This window comes from Carettochelys insculpta, chromosome 3, assembly GCF_033958435.1.
Source record: "Carettochelys insculpta isolate YL-2023 chromosome 3, ASM3395843v1, whole genome shotgun sequence".
Taxonomy (NCBI): Eukaryota; Metazoa; Chordata; order Testudines; family Carettochelyidae; genus Carettochelys; species Carettochelys insculpta.
The window spans coordinates 56,850,992-56,871,963 of NC_134139.1; the positions used below are offsets into that span (position 1 = coordinate 56,850,992).

Consider the following 20,972-nt stretch of genomic DNA (forward strand, 5'->3'; position numbering starts at 1 on the left):
ATTTTTCTGCATAAAAGGGTTTATTGGAGTAGTTTTAATCTTCAAAGTGCTGAAAAAAATTAATTCTCACAGCACTACTCTGAGTAATTAGCCACATTCTACATGAGAATAGAAGAAGATAAATTAAATGACTTGCCTAAGGCCATATAGTAACTTAGTGTCACAACTGAGATTAGGCTTTCAAGGAGTTCTGTCTCCCAGGCCTGGTCTCTTGGGACTGAGCCATACTACCTTTTATTTTTAATTGTTAGTTCAAGACAAAAAGACCAGTATTTGCAAATTAAGAGACTGTTGATTTCGTATCTCAACCCCAACTAGAGCAATAGATAAAAAGAAGACAAACCATGACATTTTAACATATTGTACTCAACATAATTTGATGTGATTTTCCAAAAGCAGGTTGCGGGCGGAGTAGTCATCTTTCTCTGGGATTCTGTAGGGCATCAGCAATGTATACTTTACTGACTGTTCCCAAGATTACTATTTGTTTAGATAAAGCAGTAGTGTGGCAAAAAAGTTTCAGAAAATGATTCTTAGATTCTTGTCCTGCTCTCTTAGCTGGAGGAAAGTTGTTCCAACAGTACAGTTTGATTTGAAAAGGAGATGTTACACTCAGATACCCAAGGCCCAACGTCACCACAAGAGGAGAAAATGCATAAGAAGGACCTGGAATTAGCCACTATTGTATCTTTACTATTTACATTTGTTGCATTGAGCCCTGTTCTGATTACATGTGCACTGAAATAGAAGGAAGGCCTTATGCTCAAAGAGCGTATCATAACGTACCTATTGCAATTCAGATAGTGAATCTTGATTTGGAGAGGTTGTAAGAGGCAAGAAAAAAAGTGATGTCAAGACAAAAGCGTGAGTCACTGAAATGTCTAATAGTATTTTTTATTGCATAATGAATGCCATTATACAACATTTAAACCAGACCAAGATTAAAAATTTGAATTTTCTGAGGAATGGAACTTTCAGAATTCTGCATGACCAACCTCACCGCGCCAGTCTCAGCTGAAATAAGCCATTTCCCAATGACGTAAAACTCACCCTTTGAGACATTCAAGAATACAAAAATCCTGTACTAACTGATTTGGGATACCTAAAAGGGAAAACAGTATGCATTCAATCATACAATTGTACACACAAGGCCATCGATTGTTACTATTTACAGAACTGAAAAGAGATATTTGACACATTTTTTCCTACAAAATACACACGAAACCTGACAGAGTCTGCAGATAGACAGTGACTAAATTTGTGAGAGAAATAAATAGTTTTGCCATCCTGCGAAATTTTTTAATACTGCAAAACAGTTTCCCTTTCCAAACCAGGAAATCATCAAAATGTTGAGAAATTTCAAATTGAAACAAAACAAAAAAACCCATAACCCCACACTTCATTTAAACATAAATTTTATTTAACTGCTTTTTAAATGATTGGTTTAATTTTTTTATTTTTAAGTTTCACTATAAATTAAATGTCAAAACAAAAGTATTTTAAGCAAAAAGATGGAACTTTTGCTTTCAAAGGGCCAAAACAGAAACACTAGCAATTTAAAAAGTTTTCAAAAACTACACTGTAGTTATCTAAGTGTTCCACAGGACAATAACAGCAAGCAGCCTTCACTTGGGACCAGAGCAGGCAGTCTAGACGAGGTAAGGCATTTCCTTTCCCACAATACCCACTGCCCATGGTTCAACTGTAACACTGAAACATTTAATTACTGTTGATGTTTTTATTATTACTAGTAGCTAAAATAAATTGATTTTAATAGATTAAAGATTTATGAATTAGTAACTTATACAGCTTCAAACACATGAAAAGTAGAAGAATTAAAACCACAAAAGAAGGGAAAAATTCCTGCATCATTTTCTTATTTAGTGAAACAGTGTGCAAGCAATAGAGATAAACGTTAGTCTTTCCCCATGTGTGGATTAAACATGAAACCAAAGCTCTTCCCTGCCACCCTCAGCTGCAACAATGTTAAATAAGACAAGTTCAGAGTAATTAGTGCCAGGTAATAAAGCTCTTCAGTTTCACAACTGAGATTACAATGTACTGTAATAACACAACACTGTTTTCTTTTACAGTACTTTATGATTGATCCATCATTTGTCACATGAGCCTACAATAACAAAAGTTAAGAACTCTATCCACAGAAATGTGAAATAAAAGGTAGATCTAGACAGAGTCAGCCTTGGTATTAGCTCTATTTGCGAATGTTAGCAAAGCCACATAACCTTCTTAGTGACATAGCTCAGTCTTAAACGAATTAGTCCAGTTTGGCACTTTTTAGCAATTAAAATATAGTGAACACTGGACATGTTACTAACGTAGCTATTCATATAACCCTGCTCATAAAAAAGATCACACAACTCTCCAAGGAAACTTCTTGAAGACACCATAATAAAAAGGTTCAGAGTAAACATACACACCAAATTAAAAAAAACAGAGAAGCAAAAAAGTGCCACCATGGCTAAACAAAGTAAAAGTAGCAGTGAGAGGCAAAAGGCATTGTTTAGAAAGCAATAGTTAAATCCTAATGAGGAAAGGCAAAAGGGAAACGGAGCATAAACTCTAGTAAACAAAGTGTGAAAATATAATTAGAAAGGCCAAAAAAGAATTTGAAGAACAGCTAGACAGAGACTTAAAAAAACAGTAAAGTACATCAGATGCAAGAAGCCTGCTCAACAACCAATCGGGCCACTGGATCTTGGAGATGCTAAAGGAGCAGTCAAGGATAAGGCCATTGCAGAGATACCTAATGAATTCTTTGTATTGGTCTTCACAGACTAAGAATGAAAGAGAAATTCTCAGATGTGAACCATTCTTTTTGGGCAACACATCTGAGGCACTGTCCCAGAGCGAGGTGTTATTTGAGGTTTTGAAACACTGATAAATTAAATAGCTATGTCACCAGGATCAGATAGTATTCACCCAAAAAGTTCTGAAGGAACTCAAATGGTGAAATTACAGAACTACTACCTATAGACTGTGCCTGCTATTTAAATCAGCTTCTATACCAAATGACTGGCAGATAGCTAATGACACCAATTTTAAAAGGTTCTAGAGGTGATCCTGGCAATTATGTTAGTAAATAACCTTAATAAAAACTAATACATGAAACAAACATGTTACTTGTGTAAAAGGGTGACAAAAATGTATACATTGTATACCTAGCTTCAAATCTTCACAAAATTTAAAAACAGCACCCACCTAATGTCAGACGGATTGTCTTCACCACTGATAGTTTCTATAATAAGAATGTGGATAAAAGCCTAAAATGAAATCAGCCCTTAATGGCAGAAATTCTCCTTGTATTTTTCCATAATGGTTTAACATACTGTGCACAAGATAGTTATGTTAGGGCATGTGCAAAGTTATCTGTAATTTTCCAAGCATGTCTTAACAGTAGTAGCCTTAACTGAAATGTGTTATTTCTATGTGTTTAAATAAAAAAAAAGAAACTGGTCCATGAGTGCTCCTATTATAAATATCTACATGCTACGTCCTGTAAGCTGAGTCAGTCCAGTGATTAGGGTGCCAGCCTAGAACCACAGAAGACCTGGTTTTGAGTCTCTGCTTTACCAGAGATTTTCTGTTAACTGGTACACTTTAACATCCCTACGTTGTAGTGCATCTGATAAAGATGCTTTATACCTATCACATGATAAATCCACCTGGGAGAGAGGTGGTAGCAGTTTGTTGGCCAACATAGCATTGTCCACACCAGTGCTTAAGTCAGCATAACTTACGTTGCTCTGAGGGATGGCTTATTTGCACCCCTGAACAACGTAAGTTACACCAAAGTAAATGGTAGCATACACTGGGCCTTCGTCCCTACATCATTTTTCCCCCCCATCTGTAAAATGAGGATGATACTTCTATCTTTAAGAATACATTGAAGACTATGGATGTGCTCAAATATTACCATAATGAAGGCTATGTAAGTATTATACACAAATTAAAATTAAATCTATATCAGATACATTTTAAATTATTGGAAACAAAAATCTACTTTTAAAAGTTTAGTGCAAGTCTAGAAATTTCTTTAGTCTCTGAAACTGGAGGTATCAAAACCGCACATAACTATTACAGTTGACAGTAATTTGTGGCTGTGAAAGCAATAAAAGACTTGAGAAGGGATTTTTAAATCACGTCTTCAACTTCAGCTGTGTCCTTCAGCATAGTTGTAATTTGAGATCCATTATATTCCTCCCTCATCCCAGGTAGATTGAAGTTTTATGTGACTAGTTCCCATGCTTAATCTGTTTTGTCTAGTCTCTCTCTTAATATTCCATTCCCTAAGTAGACATTTAACCAGGTACAAACATTAAAGTATCAAACAGTTTAAAGATGCAAATAAATGCAGACTTTCCACATTTTCTAGTCCAGAAAAATATTTTATGGCAAAATAAATTATATATTTTGCATACAGTAAAGAAAGGCAAAGTTAAATGTGGTATTACAGGAAAGCCATAAGGGCAAAAAGGATCTCTTAATTATGTTGGGGTCATGATATTTTACATACACTGGATTTATAGCCTGAGGACGTATAATTCTAAATGCCAAGAGGTTCAAATAACACCATGTAAGTATTGGTTTTTGAAGCCCACATATTATTGAGATCAGTAAAATTAATAGGAAGATGATGGTACCATGGTTACAATTAGATACCCTTAATTTCAGAGCAAACATTTACCCATTTCCTAGTCAAACTCACCTGAGTGGTGAGCTTCCTACTTTGGGAATGGAAGCGACAGGCACAGCATCTGTTGCTGTGGCAACAATACTATAGAACTATACCCCATGCAGGAGCCAAAAGGATGCCAGTGGCACAGAGGACTGGAATCAAGGAGTATATGCAACTTCCTTGCTAATCTTGGGTCAAGAATAAAAGCACTGGAGGTCAAGGTTGATTCCCTTCATAAGCTGCTCATGTGCCATTGTGCCTCTCCAGTTCTGCAACTTGTCCTACCCCACCCATCATGCCAGGGGCTGCATGCACTGTTCCCTCTAAGCTGCATGGCCACGTAGCACCACATTAAACCCCATGCTAGGTCTCTGGGCTACAGTGGGAAGAGATCACTCTCTCTAAGACCTGATGCTATTGTAGCTGGCAGGGAGGAGACCCTCCCCATCAATCCCAGAAAGGAGCAATCCTGGCATGCCAAAGCCACACCCCTGAGCCTGTGAACTCCAGGCCAGAGCCTCTGCACCCAGTGCTCTGTCCTAGCCCTGAGCCTCTCAATCACAGCCCCATCCTAGAGCCCAGTCTCCCATCTGGAGCCCTTACACTGCTTAATTCCAGCTCCCTGCCCCAGTCTTCAGCCCTCTCCCACACTCAGAATCCCTTGGGCCCTGCACCTTTCACATGAATTTTATTATATGCACCTATATGAAGGTGATGTGTAGCAAAAACTGGATGGGAACTCTCAGAATGGGAAAAAAACCACTTAAGGGAGCACAGACTGTCTCTCCCCCTGTCCCCAACAGCCATGCAATGTTAGTCATTCTGGTCCCCCATCCTCACCGCGGCTCTATGGACAATCTGTCTGGCTCCCCCCATTTCCCATTGCTCCCCACCCATCAGAGTCTCTGTGCACTCCCCCCACCCACCCACATTTCCACCTCAATTCCCCCACCTCTGGTTCCCTGTTTTTTTTCCCCCTCATCTGTACCTCTCCTAAATCCTGCACTCCACTGCCAAATCTGCCTGCACATCCGCCCTGTGAGGCCTTCTACTTTCATCATCTGTATTCCCCACGTGCCCCTTCTTTTGCAGGTTCCAGTTCTGCCCTCTTTGGAATCCGGTCCCACTAACAACAGTTCCCCACTCCATGTCCCTGCTCATGTTACTCTCCCGCCCAGGAAAGCTTTCCTATTTTTATAGAGTCAAAGTTGGCCCTGGTCTACATTAGGAGATTAGGTTGAATTTAGCTGATTTAGGTCAATTTTCTACGCAATCAGTCCACACTACAGGTCCATTCTTGCCAACTTTAAGGGCTCCTAATGTTGACTTTTCTATTCCTGCTTTTCACAAGGAGTTATACTAAAACTGACCTTACGTGGTCAACTTTAGTGTAGTACAGAGGGAGCATTCTGAAATTCAACACTCTTGGCTTCCTGGAGGCGTCCCACAGTGCTTCAGTGTGACCACTCTGGCCACCACTTTCAGCTCTACTGCTCTCCAGGTGTGCAGAAACTGGCCCAGGAAAGTTTGAATTTAATTTCCTGTTTGCCCAGAGTGGCAAACAGAGCAAACAGAACACCTCAGCAGCATAAGCACATTTGGCCAGGGTCACAGATCCAGCACAGAGCATGCAAGAATATCCAGGACCTCATTGGTTAGGGTAGCAAAGGGAGTGGAAATGAAGCTGTTCTGTCAGAACTACAGAGCAGCAGAAGAAACACAGACATATATGCCAAAATCTCACATGGCATAGTGGAAAAAGAAAAACACTAGGGACACCCAGCAGTGACATAGGAAAATAAAGGAGCTCAGGCAGGCATACCAGAGGACAAAGGGAGTAAACAAACATTCTGGGTCATCGCCACAAACATGTGGCTTCTATTAACAGCTGCGTGAAATTCTAGTGGGGACCCAACCACTGTCCCCAAAGAGTCCATGGAGGCCTCTGAAGATATTCCTCTGGCAACAGCAGGGAAAACATGGTGGATGAGGAAGAGGATGACAACAACAATGGTCAGCAGGCACACATAGCAGCTGATAACACTGACAGCCAGGAACTCTTTCTAACTCTAGATTTCATCCCTTCCTCCCCGGACATTTCACAGCTGAACCCTGATGGCAGGGAGGGTACCTACAGTGAGTTCTGACTTTTAATAATGCCACAAGTGAGTTAAGGCAATTGGTGTGATCTGCAAGGACAGGGCACAGTTAAATGCATGGAGGAAAACCATGCTGGAGGAGAACCAGGCAGATTGGGAGGACAGGAGAGCACTCAGAGAGCATGAAGTCCAGACCTAGGAGATCCTGAAGCTGATGGTGCATCAAACAGAACTCCTGAGGTGCCTGGTACAGCACAGCGCAGAGCCCACTGCAGGCCATGATGAACCACATGCCCTCCTCACCCTGTTCCATACCCCTCCCCCGACTGGCACCACAGAATCTGGGGCTGGGAGATGGGGAGTCCAGGGCAGCCTGGCATTTCACTCCCAGGGACACTTGTCAGAGCAGAAGGTTGATATTTCCCCACCTGTCATGGCAAAATCCTTCTTGCCCTTGCTTACCTACCTCCGAAGTCACGAACTCCTTCAGTATCCTCTGAATAAAAGCAATTAAGCTTGCAGAAATTGCTTGTGTTGCACAAGGGGTGTGAAAAGAATGGGTTTTACAGGATTTACAGGCCAGCACACATTATGCCGGGGGCACCTCCTAAAGAGCAACAGACATAAATGTGCCCCTTGCTGTGCTCTTCTTATTTCCCTGGTTTCTGGCTGCTCAATTACTTGCCAGGTGATCTGCCTTGACCTTCCAGCCCGACATGAAATTGTCTCCCTTGCTCTCGCTTAAGTTATGGAGCACTCATCAGGCTGCCACTACGAGGGGAACGCGGCTTTCACTGAAATCTAACCAAATCAGGAGCGGGGACACAGTCGCAGAAGGGGAGAGATTGCAATAGTCCCTCAAAAAGAGGGAGGGTAAAGTATTAATCTCATAGGGAGTTTATGGAGGAGAACAGACAAATACAAAGTACCCATCCTGTGCACAATTAGCTCAGCCTATTCAATCCATGAAGCATGCAAACCTGTGATTCTAAGAGCACCCCAATGCCAGCTGGTATACTGTTTGACAACAGACACTCAAAATAGGGCACATAATAATTGGAAAACTAAAAACTCACTGACAGTTAACATCCTTGCATGATGTATGAGCAGTAAACTCACAAATGGCTTTATGGAGATGTGCTGGAAATAGGTTGTTAAAATATATTTAGAGGATCATCCCTAAGACACCCATTCAAAAGAAAGAAATGTGGGTCTGCCAAATTGAATGCCAATGCTGAAGTAAATCAAGCAAACTATGACTAAAGAGAAAGAAAAGCACATTTATATGCATGATAAAGCCATCACAAGAGTATCAAGAGAGCAAGCAGGGAAATATGACTAACCATCTTGATGAAGGCAGGGCCACTGAATTTTGGGGAGATGCAAGGAGAAAGGGTCAATTTGGCACCCACTGCTTGTGGGACAAAAGGGATCAGAGCTCTTCAAACCTCAGAATGACTGGTCCTTTAACTAAGGGGACTGAAAACAAGTGAGAAACCCGTTTTAGGCAAAGATTGTAGATTGCTGAAATTCAGTTTTAGTCTTAGAAGCATATTTTTTCTTTTCTAGTCTTATACTTGGTATCACTTAAACCTACAATATCGTTTAATAATCTTATTTTGTTTTTTCCTATAAATCAGTTAAGTACTTTGCTTGAAATATAAGTGTTTGTCAAATGCCAGTTAAATTAATGAGCAGCTGTTTACTGCCTCTTTAATGGAGCAGCAAACTGAATTTCTGCGTGTTCCAAGAGAGGCCTGGACTCTAAAAGGCAGACAACTTTGATGAAATTCAGGACGTGAGGAAGAGCACTGGGGTCATGCTGCAAAAAATAACTGGACGGTGGAAGCCAGAATGTGACCTGCATGCTAGTAAGGGTAATTCTTGTTGTCTAGGCTGTCAGGCACAGAAGCATAGCATTTAAGGTAACCACAATTGCAAAGCAGTTGGAGACAATCCCTTAGTGGTCCGAGTTGAGTCTCGAAGCATCACAGACTCCCACTCTAAACTTGAATAGAGACTATTAATCTTGGGGGTTTTAGCATATGGTTATGAAGTTAATGCTTTCCTCAGTCCCAAGAAAGACTGAAGGCTCCCCTTGTTGGCCTCATAATGCCCTTCTATAGGGCACACAGGTGTGAAGTAGCCCTTATGATATTAAGAGCTGTTTAGGATTTTATCCCACGTGTATCTTCTCTAAATATCTTCTTTCTCTAAGAGTGAAGTTTACCACATGTCAATAACGACTAAAGCATACATCAGATATTTTTCAGACCTTTGTTAATATTTCTACAAGATATCTCAAATGTATTTTATTCAAACTGGTTAATTTTTATAATATACAATACATAATATTTACTAGATATTTTAGAGAGTTTGTGCATCTGTGTATGCATTCTTGAATCTGTTTGTTCAAGAACACATCCTAAATGATAAGAGTCAAGATCATCAAATTATGTATGCAACTTCCTCTTGTCTGAACTTAAAGCAATGTCAGGGATCAGTTGTGACAGGACAATGGGATGTGTCTGGAATCTGATTGTTTCTCATTAAACAGCAATGACCACCACGGGGCAGGGAGGGGAGCTGCACCAGGAAGAGTAGTTGGCTGGGGTTCTTCATGTTGCAGGCCATCAGCCATGCATAAGTGCCCCTCTCCACCCTGAAGTCTCAGCCCAAACTACTCCCTACCCTTCCCTCCCCCACCCTGGCCCTTGACCCAGCACCCACTGGCCAGTGGCCCCAATGCCACATCCCCTCTGCGAAGCACTGCTGTCAGGGCAGTGCCACACCACCCAGTGTGCAAAGCTAGAGCCAGGCACTGCAGGTCCCACCACAGCAGTCCCTCCCTGAACTCAAGTCGCTGGCCAGCCTTGGGCCTGCCCTTCACCCCTTCCAAGCCCCTGCCCTGACTCCTGCACTTCCACCCCTCCCAAACTCCTGCACCATCCACCCTGTCCTGAGGCCTCCACCCACTTCCCGACCCCCTGACCTGACTTCCCACAAGGACCCAAGCAACACTGGATACTTGTGCTAGTAACTTTATTATAAAAGTGATCTCACCCCTCAGACATTTAACAGCTCATTTTGCAGAATTCCATTTAATTTCAAAGCTTTGTAAGTGATAGCATGCAAAATAAAAACAGTATTAACTGTCTTCCCAATTAGTATCTACAATACACACCTCTTTCAATTTACTGTAATCACAAAACCTAAAATTCAGAATGTGCATCCATAAAATTCTGTCCCACTTCCCATCAAGGAATAATGGGAAACTATGACAAAGGAATTACAACTGTATCAATGTACAGACTTCATGAGAAAGATAGTTTAAGTGGGTAACCTATTAGAACCGAGAGGCCTCTACAGCTTAAAAATAAGTTGCTGCTGAAGAGGAATTATTTTATACAGCTTTACAATAAGCACTTAACGTTTAAGTGTTACACATGCAATAATTAATGCTTAGTCCTGAAAAGACTAAAATTATTTTAATCTGATTTGAAATAGCCTTCAGGTTATACAAACAAACAATCTACTCTTGTACTGCAAACAGAAAATGACTTGTTTAATGCAGGATTTAACCAAAAAAAATTCTTACTCCTTTTTATGGGTGCAGCGCAAGCTGAAAATTAGTATAAAGAACAACTGACATGATAAAAACTGATCACAGGCAATCATACTAAAGTCACACTAAATGTTAGAAATACCATATGGTCACCAAACAAGAGGATAGCAGTAACTGCTAAATCAAATGAACGCTACTGACGGATCTGAAGTGAGAGCTCTGTACTTTGTATTTGTGTTTTGTTGAAACCACCACTAAACTTGACATTTAACAATGTTATTAACTCAGACATCTGATTAATTCTACAACCTTATCACAGTTTTAAGGGTTTGGTGGAAAAGGAATGCATACTCCTCAGATCTGCAGTTAACATATGAGAAACATTACTGTGAGTCATTCAGCAGCCTCCTCATGGGAAAGAGTAACATTATGAGAGCTATAAGTGGTTGCATATGTTGTTTTACCTTTGTTCTTTTAGTGTCTTATTTCTCACCTCATTCATGTTAAGACTTTTGGGAGCTACTAATTTGACTGCTTTCTTTTTCTTCCAGGGACCTTGAGATCGTCCCCCTCATTTCACCCTCTTTTGTTCCTGCTACAGGGAGCCTCCCACCAGTCAAGCAGAATATGCTATTCTCTGGGGACACTGACAGCCACCAAGAACTTGACCCTGGCAGCAGTTTGGAGAGAACAGGGTACAAGAAGAGAAAGATGGGCCAAAGAAAACAGATACTTAGTTCAGTTTGTCTTCATTTCCCTCTCTCCGTACCAAAAGGCTCCTGCTCACATCCTGTCATCCAGGGAGAAGAAACATAATGTGGATCTTGAACTCACATCTCTTACATTAAGTAGAGCTGGCAGAAATGTAGGGGGTTTTGTTTGCAAGAGATTTTGGGTACTTAATTTTCTTCCTTCTGATTTAGAAGGAAAGCTAATCTACCAACATTTCCCCTGAAAAAACAATGTTCTCCCAAAGCTTCATTTTAGAAATATTGAAATATGGTATTGCTAAACCAAAATGCAGCATGTATTTATTGGCAGTTTCACAACTGTTATTCAGGCTCCCATATCTGCTGCGGGAGTGAAAGGAGCTCCCACTCCCAGCCATCACCAGGGCTCCACGAGTTGGCAGGTTTTCCACCATAGCTATAGACGCAGAAACCTGCCTATATTTCAGCTCTCATAAAGTTTAGTCAGATCTATAGTAGATTCACCAAAATACTTCTTGACAATGCATTGGTATTTTCTGATTAAATGTTTCGTTGGAAATTTTCGGATCCATTCTAGTATTAAGAGAGCTAAAATAGAGACTCACACCTTTGACTTAAGATATGGTTGCTGTTACGCCTACAACAAAAACTTGAGCATTTCAGGTAGAATTAAACAGTTGGAGAGGAGAAGCATATATTCAAACACAACTCATACCCATTTAATTATCACATTGCAAAAACCAAAACCAAACTTAATTCTGTCCCCATAACCACATCCAGTCTCAAGACGACATACAAAAAAAAGAAGAATCCTGGTCTCTTATTTTCCATATAGAGAAAAAAGATTTGCACCCCATCCATCAAAGAGTAGAAAGATTTCATATCATACTCCTCATATGCTGTCAACAGCCCATTATATCTTCCATATTTTCACACACTTGGCAGATAGGACCTCACTTTCCACCTGTCCATCCACCTCCAAGTCACCTGCCTCACTGTAACATCATCCAGAGTCAGAACAACATAAAGGGGATGTAGCAGCATTACCCATTTTGTACCAGATTCACCTCACTAACCTCTCCAAAATCATAAGCATGCCCAAAGCACCCGCAAAGCTAGACCAGGAACATAATTTCCAATTGCACCCACACGTCATAAGAAGCACAGACATAAGAACGGCCATACTGGGTCAGACCAAAGGTCCATCCAGCCCAGTATCCTGTCTGCCGACAGTCGCCAGTGCCAGGTGCCCCAGAGGAGGTGAACCAAAGACAATGATCAAGCTATTTGTCTCCTGCCATCTGTCTCCAGCCTTTGACTAAAGGCTAGGGGCACCATACTTTACTCTTGGCTAATAGCCATTTATGGACCTAACCTCCAAAAATGTATCAAGCTCTATTTTAAACTCTGTTAGAGTGCTGGCCTTCACAGCCTCCTCCGGCAAGGAGTTCCACAGGTTGACAAACCCACAGCTCATGTTATCCACTTATCCAGTCTCAGGGGATCTCAGGGATGGAAGAATCTTGAGGAGGCAAAGGCAGAAATCCACATAAAACCTTAATAATTACAACCTTCCTAGAATAGGAACCATAACTGTTTGTTAATTTTTAAAAAATACCTCCATAGCTATGGCACCTGCACGGGACAAACAAGGACACAGCCCGTATCAAAAGCAGAATGGCTGGCAAACCAGGGGGTGGGAGAGACACTTGAGAGAAAATGCTTGTGGACATCATTACGGAGGCCCAACAAATCCCCAGAGTTTTGAACCCCTGAGAGTTGGAAGGACTGAGAAATTGTCTTTTGCCACTACAACAATCTGGCAGTTGCTAGAGAAAACACCGGAAAACAACATAAAATGAGGAAAGTGAAGCTTTGTATTGCCCCAGGAGTTGGCTCTGTAAGTCCCTATTGCAACTATAAACTACAAGGGCAAATCAGCAAAACACCACTATTCATATTATGTAACCCCTGAACAGTAGAGGCTATAGGGAACAAAACTAACTCCTCCGTGGCATAAACCCACAGCTGTGCTCCCAGGCCACTCCCTTCTCAGATCCAAATTGAAGGAACAGGTAACAATGGCAACTGGGACTTCAGCTCATTTGAGCCTTCTACTGATTCTTGTAACTTCAAACCTCATCATATCACACCAGAAGGCTCACAAATCAGAGGAGGCTGAGCAAAAACATACTTGCCTGTGAATTGAATCCTTTTTCCCTTTGTGCTGTGCCCTGCACTGTTACACTTGACTGTTTTGTTTCACTGGTGAGCTAATGAAAGGGCGCTTTGTGGTTAAAGAACAGATTACTGTTTAATATATTGTGTCTAATTAAAAGCTGTGTTTCAGCTTTGTTTCAGCTGAATGTTCGCTTCTGCTTGTTATGTAAGAGATTAATTTAAAATCTTTTAAAATGTCAAACATTCATAAGGAGTTGATGACAGTTCATTTTACACAGAAAATAGTTATGTTTGCACTAATTCATAGGGCTTTACAAACACAGGCAAAGATGCTATGTGCTGGCTCTGTTGCACTTTAGACACCCATGAACTACACTGAAATGAACAAAAAGCTTCAGACCTCCTCTTCTCCATGAGTTAATAGCTGGATGCACAATTCAGGCCTGATCCTCAAGATGAAAGCAACAGGCATCATAAATAGTATCCCTTCTGTCTGCATTCTGTATTGCATGCTTTTCTGGTTGCGAAAGCCACAGACCAAGTCTCTGCACCTCAACCTCCCACCCATCATTAAAGGCTTTCTTCTTTACTCTTACAGATTGTGTGCAAAATAAAACATGGTGCTACAACTGCTGATGTGTTTGTCTGCTGTTTCCAACCTACTTGACAAATTGCACCAATGGGAACATATAGGCTTGTGAGATGTCATTACAGTAAACTCTCTCATAGCCAGCATTGTATCATCCTGAACTCTCAAATAACCAGCATTTTAACCATAAGTAGATTTTAGTTAAGTTTTCCATAAGTGAAAGTAAATACAAATAAATACAGCAAATACAGTATGTTTACGCCGTATAATACTACTGTTGCTGGTAAATAACGTACTCTGCATATATCTGCTTGTTTCTTAATATATAATCTTGTTTTTCTTCAGTGTTATGCATTGCTAGGTATCTCTCTATTATCCAGAATACTTAAATATCCATCAATCTCCTGGTCTTGGCACTGCCGGATATGAAAGAGTTTACTGTAGTTTGGGGCTTGTTACTGTTAAGATGATAGGAACGTATCTAGGAGATGGAACAGATATGCAACTGAACAGCAGAGGAAATGTCAGTGACATACAATAGAACAGGACAGTCAGTCAGTTTCCAGATATTGAAAAGTAAGTTGCAATTCTAAGGCTCTGTCTACAAACTATGTAGACATAAGTTATATCATTCAGGGATGTAAATAACCCCTCTCCCTGCCCGAGCAGCACAGTTATACCAACATAAGCACTTTTGGGCATAGCATTACATCAACAGAAAAGCTTCATCCATAGGTTTTATTACACCAGCGAGAGAGCTCTCTCCCATCAGAACAGAATGTGTTCACCAGACGCATTGTTCCAGCAGTGCAGCTGCAGTGCTGTACGTGTAGACATACCCTTAATGACACTAGCATTCATGGGAAAATACTTGTAATTTATTTTTTTGCTTACCTTAAATGTAAGCACGAGCAGCTGATGTGTATTTTGTGATATTTTAGTATGAATTTTTACATGTATAATACAAATGTTTTTGTAGAAATTTTAAACTGGTTCACATTAGTCATATTTTTATATGAGGGTGTAGAGCAGAAAGGTGTGTCAAAACCCAATGAAACTAACATGTTCTATATATTGCATAGTCTTCAAAATACTAACATTGTCCCCTAGTCCTTTGCAGAACCAAATAAGACTGACCAGGATTTAATTCTCTATAGATAATCAAAAACTTACTTTACACTTCTAAATTCTCTCTATACCGCTTCTTGACAGCTTTTCTATGGTCCCAGCACTACAATCACATACGTTTAAAAGTGAAGCACATATGAGTCCTGCAAACCCATTGACAGCCCAGATGCTTAGAGGGCTAACATTTGCTCGTCTAGTGCTCTTGCTCTGAATGAGATAACCCGCTTTACAACTTGTACACAGAAGAGCCGTGTCATGTTTTAGAGAATCATAATATATTTACCCAAAGGCTATTATAAAAATCAATCTTCCACACTGCTCCCAAGTCCAGGATCAATAGGAGCACTAGCACCCTTCCCCTTCCAAGCACAAAAGGAAGAGACTGCTCTTTCCATCAGGACATCATCCTTTAACAGTGCCCCTACACCATCTTTCATATTTGCCACTAACTAGCAGGTGTCTGAAGTTTTTCCAAGCACTGCTTTTACACAAGAAGGATGTTATGAGAAACTACTACATTTGAGCATAAACACGATTTGTCTCTAAATGAAGAAGTTTACCAAATTATGCACAACAGTTTAGAATTCCTTCATGCACCCTCACAACCACAGAGTCCTAGAAAGGGAAAGGAGAACAACTTTTCAATGCACAACCAGTATCCCAAATTACGTTCAAGTGTCATCAGACTTCAATACTACCTACTTTAATAAATTCATTATGTATATACATACTTAGGAATGAATACAAAGATCAAGTCACTTATTATGCAAGGCTTTTTAGATAAGAGACAGAAAAAAAAAGAACCAAAAGGTATTAATTTAGCATTGCTTTAAGTATTTGCTGTGTTGTATCTCAGGCTCAAGAGGTTGTCAGGTAAGATTTCCATGCCCACCTCCCCTCCCACAATCACCTGAAAAATACTAAGTACAGGATGAACCTCTTTAATCTGGAACACTCTCATCCAGCAACATCCATAATCCAGCATGATTTTAGTTAGCCGGACGACTACTTATGTGTATGTCCAAGTTTTCCATGGTCCCATAAAGTTTGTTTATAACCACCAATCCTGGCTTTCAGTGTTTTGTGGTGTTTAGCTGTTATTTACCCCTAAATGTCTTCTAAGAGACCAGTAAGCACCAGAAGTGTTGGTAACGTGCTGCTAGACAATATCAACCTCCCAAACTCTCTTGTCCAGCACTGGTTAGCTCCCAAGGATACCAAATGAGAAAGGTTCAACTTGTATTTAGCATTTTGCACACACACTAGAGGTCTCCATTGCCCCTCTCATCAACTTTGAATAGAATCACTGCAAAGATGGAAATGCTACTTTTCCTATAGTAGTGATGGCAGCAATTAAAATGAGTGTTACTGAAAACATCTTCTACCTGAGCTAAACAAGAAGACCTGTGGCACCTTATAGACTAACAGATATTTTGGAGCATAAGCTTTCGTGGGCAAGACCCACTTCATTAGATGCATACGTGCATCTGATGAAGCAGGTCTTTGCCCACAAAAGCTTATGCTCCAAAATATGTTAGTCTATAAGGTGCCACAGGCCTCTTGTTCTCAAAGATACAGACTAACATGGCTAGCTCTCTGGTACTACCTGAGCTAGAATTTCAGACTATGTGGGGAGAGGGTTACAATCAAAAGAGGATCACTATTCTCCAGCTTTCAAAAGATCGGTGTTCTCCAGATCTGAAGAAGTGGGTCTGTCTGATGAAAGCTCAACACCTAATAAATAATACTGTTAGTCTTTAAGGTCCTACCTTACTGTTTTTTTTATTTTGTTTTGTGAAGATATAGACTAACATGGATACTCTCTGACGCTATTCAACAGAAAGAGAAAACTAGGCAAACCATTGGAAAAATCTTAGCAATGGCATAATAGCTACAGAAACTCTCTCTCGGTAGTAGTACTGCGAGATCCATGACAAACCCCAACACCAATACCAGCATCTGATTAAGTGAGTCTGTGCTCAGGAAAGCTCATGCTCAAAACTTTTCTGTTAGTCTATAAGGTGCCACAGGACCCTTCGTTGCTAATACCCTAAGAGTATCACTTGTGTTGAGAGGGGAGGGAAAGGGAGAAGAGATCTGATAAAGCCAAGGCCACCCCTGTTGCTCTCCCAAGAGGCACTGGCACCCACAGGTGAAACTGACACGCCAACCCGCACAGGGAAGGAGCCAGGAAGCCCCCCCCGCAAGCACGCCATGTGCCGGCTTTCAAAACACACCCGGTCACGCTGGTTTCTCCGGGCAGCCGCGTGTAACACCTGGCGTGGCATCCCCGGGTCCCGACCCAGCGCCAGCGCAGGGGGGCGCCCGCACACCGACGGGGGACCAGACCTCGGTGTCACGGTGCGGTCGCGGCACAGCCGCCTCGAGCGGGACACGGAACGCCCCGCGCTGAGCTCCAGCCGGGCAGTGAGTCACGCGGTGGATAAAAGCTCCCCAGGGGAACCGGCCCCGCCGGGGGCTCGGCCAGGTCTGCGCCCCGCCAGGACAGGGCTCGGGGCCAGCCCGCCCCACCACAGCCGCGCGGGGGACCGACCCCCCCAGTCGGGCAGTACAGACGGGCGGGGGGGGTGTCTCGCTCGTAGCGGAGCGGGCCGGTCGCGGGGCAGGCTGAGCCCGAGGCGTACCTGGCTCCAGCGCGGCGCGGGGGCGGAGTTCTCCTGGGGCTCCCTCTCTGGCGCCCCCGCCCCACTCCCCTGTTGTCTCCGGGCGGCAGGAAGCGCGCGAGCGGCGTCCCCCTCGCGGCGCAGTTACCATGGGGCGGACGCCCTCAGTCGCCGGAAGTCGCTGCCGCGGACGGGGCGGAGAGGTGCGGTGCGAGCCGCCATCTTGAGTGTGGCGGGAGGGGGTTGGGCCGCCGGGTTCGGCCAGCCCCGGCCCCCCAGGCGCGAAGGGACTGAGGGGCGCGTCGTGCCTGGGGAAGGGGCGGTGGTTACCGCAGGCAGGGCCCAGCGACGGCGGCAGGCCCGGGGCGGCAAGGGGGAGGCCTCAGCACTGGAGCACAAGCTGGTCAGGGTGGAGGCGCCACTCGCCCGCGCTGGCTGTGCCACGCGGGGCACAAGGCTGATAGTGGAGACCACCCGCTCGCCTTGAGCCGCCCTCCCCAGCCCTGAGCGGGGCAGCGCCTGGCTCCCCTCCACTCCCCCTGCCCTGCGCTCAGTTTCCCGGCGAGGGGAGGGGAGGGGAGCCGGGCTGCTGCCTGGTTCCCAGAGCCCCACGGCTTGCGGGAGTCGGGAAACTGACCAGACACGTGCTACTTCCTGTCAGGGGCTGCAGCTCGACTCTGGCCCGGCACCTCTGACAGGAGCCGTTTCCCCTCTCCTGTCAGGGGCAGCAATGGCGTTAACGTGAGGCGTGTGCGACTTGGTTGCACCTCTCTGGAGGGTTTACTGTGTCCATATCCCTGCAGTTAAAGTCTCTGGAACCAGGAGTGTTTTGTCAGAGATCTTTAATTGTTAGTTTCCCCCAGTAGATCCTCCTCCTCATTTATCAGAGAGGTAGCTGATTTAGTCTATCTTCAAAAACAACAAGAAGCCCTGTGGCGCCTTGTACGCTAACATATTTTGGAGCATAAGCTTTCATGGGCAAAGACCCACTTTGTCAAAATATCCATTGGTTTATGAGGTACCACAGGACCACTTCTCATTTGCTTTTCAAGTTTGGATACTAGAAGAGGAAGTGATTGGGATTTTCTGAGGGACAGCAGGAAGTCCACTGGTTAGAAAAGAGAAGGAATCAGGACACTTGCGGTCATTTACTGTGGTGATAGGAAAGTAACAAATTCATTTGTCTCATTTTCCCACTCAAATAGGGCCCTAAAGAAGTCTAACAGTCAAATCAGTCAACAAGCCGGTTTGCATGTCTCTTTGAGGTCTTTCAATCAAAGTGCTACACAGAGTATTAATGGTCAGGCCAACTGCCTCCCATCCAGGCCATCCTGGACTGGCGTCATCCTACAGGCAGCCTGCCTCACTTCTCTCACCTTCCCACAATGGCCTTCTCAATCAAGTTCTACATAACCTTTTGTCCACTCACATCTCTTCTTGGGGGATCTGAGTTTAGTCAGATCAACTAAATGCAAATAAAACAGAATTTACTGAAACCATTTGTGTTATCTTGTCAGACCATTCCACAGTCTTTCACAAGTGTAGTCTCAGCCCCACATCCAAGAACTCTATGCTGAAGCCTGCTTACCTCTAGCAGTTTCTGATCACTGTGCTCCCAGACCTTCCTTGCTATAGTAGGTTACTCCAGCCCTACCTGGCTAGAATTCCAGCTTTCAGGTCCAAACCCAACAAGATTTCCCTCTAGCATTTCCCAACTCCACTGATATCAGGATCTGCTTCAGGAGCCTTTCTCATTGTAATTTCCTGTTAATCTATGTAGGAACCCACCTGGTCTAATCCAGGTGTGCCTTTTAAGTAATCAGGATTGGGTGGTCTGAGAACCTCCACCCTTTAAGAGTTGAGCTACTCTGTTAAAGTGTTGTTCACTGGTATCTCCCTGGCTTTGTTTATGATACAACAGGAAGTCCTGTGGCACCTTTTGGACTAACAGATATTTTAGAGCATAAGCTTTAGTGGCCAAAGACCCACTTCATCAGATGCATGTTTCACTTAATGTTCAACTGACCAGTGTAATATGTCAGTGTTTCAAGACAGTATGGGCTTGAGGTAATTCAGTCTAGTAACAAGTTTTCCCGTCTGATTTGGTATCTCATTTGATGAAGTGGGTTTCACCCACAAAAGTTCATGACCTAATACATTTGTTAGTGTCTAAATTGCCACAGGACTGCTTATTTGTGAAGTTTTACATAGCTTACCTGCTTACCACATAGAAAGTAAATAGCGTTGGACATGCATTGCCATGTCAAATTATAAACAGCAGCCCACTTTGAGGGGCTTTAGACATTTCAAATGCAAACTGTGAAATGGGAAGAGGAGTTTGGGAACCTGTTCTTTAATAGCTTTTGGAGACTGGTAATCAGGCTGTTCTTCAAGAGGATGTCTTTAGCTAGACAGCACCGCAACAACTCTAGTCATGACAGCAACATTAACAGAAGTAATACTACTGATTTCTTAAAACCAGGATTGGGCCTTAACCTACATGTAGTGTAAGAAGAGTGAAAGTACATTTTTTAAAAATTTGTTTCCTGGATCTAAACTGGTGATTTATGGGTTTAAATGGCTTGAACAAACCAAAAGAAACCACTGTTGTATTTTTCTGCAATGGACACTCAAGTGAAGTACAATCTAAACTACATATTTCAAAAATTAAGGTATGCAGGATATAATTTATACTTTCAGCACATAATTGACACTGTCATTTAATCTTTAGGAGCAATTGCTGTAGCCAGATGCCACAATTCAGTTAGTTATTGGTTGTATTTGTTGAATTATCTGACATCTATACAAACAAAGATTTAAAAAAAGAGTTTGTCTCCTTATATTCTGGACTGAAAGTCTAAAAGAAGAGTTGAACTTTCCTTAGCCAAGAGACCAGTGTAAATCCAAAGTGTTGTCAATTTGTATTTTGAGATGCTGGAAAGAGAGATGGTGTAATTATGCAGACCATAGAGTACACAGCAGTGGATACAGTTTTATTTAACTCAATGAACAAGTATTCTGAGATACATGTTGGAGATAAACAGACATTTATAGCTATATATGGAATTAAAGGGGGGAATTAGAGTCACATAAACAGAAATTATGCCACAAGTGGTATTAATATTGTTGGTTTTCAGTTTAAAGGTATATAAAAAGTGCAACTATGTTTTAAAAAACAAATATCTCAGGAGTGGGGAGGACTCGGCATTGGGAACAGCAAGAAGCTGTTAAAGGAGTTCTTGCAAAGGTTGTGGGAGAGAAATAGACTGGGTTCCCCTGACCATTCTACCAACAGCCTTTTGGGAATAGTTCATAACCCCAGTGGTTTAACCTTTTTGAGACTCCACATTGTGCAGAAACTAATCTACTTTAAGGGGCTG

The 20,972-nt window shown here is 42.5% G+C and overlaps 1 protein-coding gene across 1 annotated transcript in view; it reads right to left on the reverse strand.

Moving 5' to 3' along the window:
• Nucleotides 1–17,726, reverse strand: part of DISP1 (dispatched RND transporter family member 1) — a 165,675-nt gene extending 147,949 nt beyond the window's left edge. The window contains exon 1 of the mRNA XM_074989912.1: nucleotides 17,614–17,726. The gene's annotated coding sequence lies outside the window, so the exon portion shown is untranslated. The remainder of the gene's footprint in view (nucleotides 1–17,613) is intronic.
• Between the last annotated feature and the right edge of the window lie 3,246 nt (nucleotides 17,727–20,972).